Source organism: Lactuca sativa, chromosome 5 (assembly GCF_002870075.4).
Source record: "Lactuca sativa cultivar Salinas chromosome 5, Lsat_Salinas_v11, whole genome shotgun sequence".
NCBI classification, from domain to species: domain Eukaryota; kingdom Viridiplantae; phylum Streptophyta; class Magnoliopsida; order Asterales; family Asteraceae; genus Lactuca; species Lactuca sativa.
Window position 1 is genome coordinate 331,186,886 of NC_056627.2, and position 6,000 is coordinate 331,192,885.

At 28.4% G+C, this 6,000-nt stretch overlaps 1 long non-coding RNA gene across 1 annotated transcript; it reads right to left on the minus strand.

The window, feature by feature from the left end:
• Positions 1-1,130: 1,130 nt before the first annotated feature.
• On the minus strand, positions 1,131-3,772 carry LOC111887600 (uncharacterized). The gene is made up of 5 exons (XR_006183514.1): positions 3,380-3,772; positions 2,900-3,315; positions 2,532-2,609; positions 1,955-2,019; positions 1,131-1,521 (listed from the first exon to the last, which is right to left on the minus strand). It is a non-coding gene; the product is annotated as an uncharacterized LOC111887600 (long non-coding RNA).
• Between the last annotated feature and the right edge of the window lie 2,228 nt (positions 3,773-6,000).

Here is a 6,000-nt window from a genome sequence, read left to right on the forward strand (position 1 = left end):
GTTTATTTTTAATGTTTATAATACAAGTGTGTTGTTTTTTCAGTTAAAAATAAAAGTAAATTGTTGTTTTAGGTTGAAAACTTCCGTTGTCATTTAATTTTTAATAGAAAATGTCAATCCGATTAACAATTGTCATTTTCAGTTAATTTGTAATGAGTTAAAATTCAATGAAGTTTGTTTAATTTTTAAATTTAATTTTGCTATTTAAACCATTTGGATGAATTAATGTAAAAGTACTATCCTTACTTTGTAAGTCTAGTTTGGATAAATTATATGAACAATACTTTTGTAAGTCTACTTTGGATAAATTATATAAACAATACTTGGACAATACGAATAGTTTATTTTGGTAATTAATATATTTTTGGTATACATGGTTAGTTTCATAAACCTTCTCTAAAAGTAGTTTAAAACATTATTTTTTATAAAAATATTTATCAAATGTCTTTAAAAAAAACCTATAAACACAACACATTCTATATTTTTAACAATAAATGTTTGAACTTTGCCTTTTATATGCTTTAAATTCGAGGAGCATTGAAAATTCCAACAAAATGAGAAACAAAGTACTATATTTGATGGGAGTTGAATGTTAATGCTTATTAAGATAAAACTTAAAGAACTTAAGATGAAATATATGACATAATCTCAACTTTGTTGATCACGAAGTCTGACAAATGACAGAGGTATACAAAACAAATGTAAAATAGTCAATTTTCTAACTTCTTTTAAGTGATACAATCAAAAGGAAATAGATAATATGGCACACTATGTGATACAATCAAAATTGTAATTGCCCGATTATTGTCAAAGAAAATGGTAGGAAGAAAAAGCCATGATTTCAAAACGTTGTAATATAAAAAAATAAAAAAAAAAACTTGTGAAAAATGAAATAGTTATGGATCTCAAGACGTGTATGATGTGCCTAATTCTTCGTTTTATCTAAATTTTCATTTATGTGGCATGTTTAACATTCTCCTTCTATCAAATACGATTAGTATCTTTATAATTAGAATCCATAAAATTGATATAAATAAAAAAATATTCAAATATAGTGACCATTAATGATTTACCTGTTACGGGCATTCTATATTTAGCTTCAACAACTAACCGATCAACAAAGAAAACAATGAGAAAAAAAAGTTAATAACAAATTCTATTAAGAACAAAACAACATCTAGTCGACGATTGGACCACCAGGTACATAATTCTATTAAGAACAAAACAACATCTAATCTTCTAAGAAACCTTACGGATACTTATTTTAGAAGAGTGTCTATTTTTATTAAAATTAAAGAAAAGTTAGCGAAAAGCCGGGCAAGATACAAAGTTCAAAAGTCAACAAAAAGAATAAAAAAAAAAAAAACAAAATATAATAAAAGGGTAAATGTGATTGATCACAAATAAATAGGAATTGAGTAGTGCAACCACCCCAACTTGAATTGTGGAAATCTAGATGGGCAAAGATGCTTAGTAAAGCAAGCAGTCAAATGTACATAGATCTAGTAAGACCTGCACCAACTGGACAAAATAATGCACCCCAAAACTATTTAGTATTAATGAATTTTTGATGACTCCATAACTAACTTAGAACATCAGAGACTTGTAGGACTTCAAAATACTAATAATTTCATTGGATTAATAAATTAGCATCTGATCTACACAAAAAAGAAAAGTAAGTTGGTCAAATATTTTTAGGCAAAAATATAGAAAATAACATTACACTTCTCTTTTTTACTAATATAGGTAATGCACTTAATTATGTTTCTCATAAAAGCAATGTACTATGATTTTATTATCCAAAATAGTATCATAGTTACATTTCTTTACAAGTGGTAGAAATATGTTGCATCTAGCATAAAAATGTAGCAATATTTTCGTCCATTACTATAGTCGACCATATCACATACACAGGCATAAGAAAAATAAAATGAAAATGGAAAAAAATAGGTACCTTCGTTTGTTAATAATGGGTGTTGCAATTGATGCATTTTTAGTGCAGATTTAAAATTCCAAGATCTACAAAACAGTTTCCACAATCAATAATCTTCATCAAAATCTAAGAATATTTCAAATATATATCTTAAAATTAGAAGCCACACTTGGAATAACTTTCATTTGAATGTCTTAGAGTCACTACACATAGCTAATGGAATGAATTTTGGAGGTGTTAGGCACCAATATATTAGAAAGAGGAAACTAATTGTATGCAATATTAAGAAAGGTAAAAATAAACAAACCAAACTGAAGAAAAAGAAAAAAAATCATGAATCCACCTCTCCAACTTCAACATAAAGAATATATGGCATGAAATCCATTCTCGGTGAACCATCAGAAAATTCCCAAAGCAAAACCAAGGGGTAAAATGGTCAAAATTAGAAAAAAACGCACATCAAAATTAGTATACTATCAAGCAGCAGACAATAGAGGCATGGTACTTCGTAAATACATCAGCAAGAAACCAAAGCAAAACCAAGAGGAAAAATGGTAATAACAAATTAAAATAAATAAAAATTTATAACATGATATACCTGAAGCTCTTACAAGACAGTTCATAACTCCTTTCTAAAGATTTTAGTTCCTGAAAAAGTATGGAAAAGTAACAATACCTGCAAATAACAGTTAATTATAAACAATCTATCAGTTAATCTCTGCCACCTTAATAAGCAAACTCTATGACTCATACAAGTTCCAAGCAAAGTAAAAAAAATAAAAATTAATTGCACAATCAAAGGCTCCAACGACCTCTTGACCCTTTACTCCTTAATTTGAAGTCATCAAGTTCTTTACTTTGTTTTAATAAATAACTAAAAAAACTGATCAAAACATAAGAAAAAAATATAAAAAAAATTATAATAAATCATGCTTAAAGAGTAGATGTAAAGAAAATGCAACTTACTTTCCAAGAGAATCTTCATCAGATCCAAAACATCCCTAATATGGGAATTCGTCAGAACCTGAGACATATGGTTGTTGAAGGGCCAATGGTGTGAGAGTGTGAGTAAGATCAACAATACCATGTAGATGTATGTTGGATTTTTAAGGAGAATCAGCAGGTTCATGAGACCAAAAGAGAATTACATTAACATCCCAAGCTACAAAGTCAAATTTGTGACCATATGCTTTGCAGATTTCAATTTCTAAAATTCAAATTTAAAAAATCCTAATTTGTTTTTAGAGAGATACAGAGGAGTGGTAATAAAAATTAGTTTCATAGTCTATTAAACACCAAAAAATGGAAGAGATTACTGTAGACGGTTTATAGATCAAAACCCAAATCCCAACTATACTGCTTCCAAGCCCCACATAACAAAGCTGCAAGGAATATATTTTTTTGTTACATTTAGCCCTGATTCATTGTGAAAAAGATATATCATACCCGAAATCCAAAATCATTGAAGACGTTTTTGGCTTGAATCGTTGTCAGAGACAAATTGAGCCCTAGACTACAGATAAGGGTGGTGACCCAGCGGGTTTTTTAATAGAAGGTTAGGTGATAGCAACGATTCTGGTGCGCTCAAAGGAGAGAGGATGAGAAGGGAAGAACAAGTTCGTGTTGCGGAATTGAGAGTAGGGTTGAGGAAGAAGAACCGACGATCTTTTTTGGCTTTCTCCAAGTGGTGAGCCGCGACATGATGAGCTCAAATTCGAGAGATAGATGCCGAGAAACTGGAATTCAAAATTAAATGTTTGACAAATCTGCAAAATTTTCAGGATTCAAAAAGGGCTGGGTCAAATGGTAGGAACAGTTCGAGAGAATAGGAAGATAACATTTCATATGCATCAATTAATAGTTTTTCTGCTTAGTTATTTGAACATTTTAAATTTAATATTATTTTATTAGTAGTTACTTGTATTATTAGCTTAATGGGTTGGACGTCTTAAAAAATAATATTATTATATTCAATCTATTTATAGAAATAGTGAGATTTCTTTTATAAGATAGTAAAGATATATATATATATATATATATATATATATATATATATATATATATATATATATATATATATATATATATATAGGCTTAGGTTATTTTGTTTCTAATAACTATTGTGTGCCAGAATGCACAAATCTGGACCATTGGATGGAATATATATATATATATATATATATATATATATATATATATATATATATATATATATATATATATATAGGCTTAGTTTATTTTGTTCTAATAACTATTGTGTGCTAGAATGCACAGATCTGGACCATTGGATAGAATATAATCAAAGGTCATGATCTAAGGGTCTATGATAGCAGAATAGGATAGCATGTACCATATAATCACACAAATTTCAGCATAAGGGCATTTTAGTCAATTAAGCTATATTAAAAAAAGAAATTTTCATATTTTTAGGAATAATTAATTCCTTTATTTTTAAAATCTGAATATTTTAAATTAACTCAAACTTAAAAATCTGATTTTTTTTTGTTAGAATGATAGAATGTTAGCAATAAACTAGTAAATATATTTTTCGATTTTATTCTGTTAGAATGACAGAATGTCAACCATAAACTAGTAAATACATTCTGAAAGAATACACAAAATCGATTTTTAAACTAATAATATACCAAATAATCACGTTGTATGATTGTGATTCATTGAATAATAAAAAAACATTCTGAAAAAATAACAACTATAATTCTTAAAAAATAATAACATTCTTAAACAATGAGTGTGATCATTCTTTAATTCATTCTTCAAGCCTTTCCCATCAGCTGGTCTTCAAGCCATTCTTCAAGCCATTTCTATCAGAAATTCATCGTCGAGTAATTCGTAGTGATACACTTGTAACAACTGCACATTAAACATACAAATAATTAACTATAATTGTATCAGAATACAACAATAATATTCTTACAGAATAAACTATTCTTGAAGAATGGTTTTGAATATTCTTAAAGAATTAACTACAACCATAGCCATAAACCATCATTCTTCTCTTATACTTTCAAACATATTCAATTCAACAATTATTATTATTATTATTATTATTATTATTATTATTATTATTATTATTATTATTATTATTATTGTTGTTGTTGTTGTTGTTGTTGTTGTTGTTGTTGTTGTTATTATTATTATTATTGATCCTTATAAAAAGAACATGCCAATTAATATATGTTACCTTGTTGAAAAGGGCAACGAGCAGGATCTTCACCAAAATATGATGTCAATGCATCAACATTTCTACCCTGCAACACAAACATTATAAAATAATAAAAAAATATATGTAAAGCTTAATTCAAAGGGTTGTTCTTGATTCTTACCACCACAGAATACAAATTTGTTACGGACCCCACTTCCAACTCAGCAATGCTGATAAACTGATTCGGTGTCTAACAATGCAACAAAAAGAAATATTCGCATCAGATTGTAGTTTTATATAAAAATGATATCGAATTAGAAGAAATTGAGTAAAATATTTGTGTATTTACTTTAGGAAAAACTTCATAGACACTGCCATTGTTTGCTGAAGCATCTAGTTCTTGTCTGACCTTTTCAAGACCCTTAATAATGGCCTGCATTTCTTCTGCTAAAGACTTCAATTATATCTGCAAACAAGAAAAGCCTTTCATTTATCATTTTCTTTAAATAAATCTTTTTTTTTTTGAGAAAATAAATATTTTTTTTTACTGGCATTTCGTCGAACAGTTGGAATGCATGATATGTATGCAACATCGATTATTAGGAAGCAAAGAATTGAAACATCTCAAATTCACGCAATTAAAAAGACTAATTACAACTGTACAGATCTTTATTCAACAACATACTTTTGATAGATCCATCTAAGCAACTTGCGAGAAAATGTAAATTTGAAACAAACAGATTAGTCGTTACCCCTTGAAAATGGTAATAATCAAATCATATACCTGTATTCTGTTGTTATACAAGAGAGCCAATCGCAGGAGCTGATAAACGGAGAAACAAGGAAACGGTGGCTGGAATGAGACGCCGGAGATTCTTCGCTTGGTGAGAGAGACTCAAGGCGT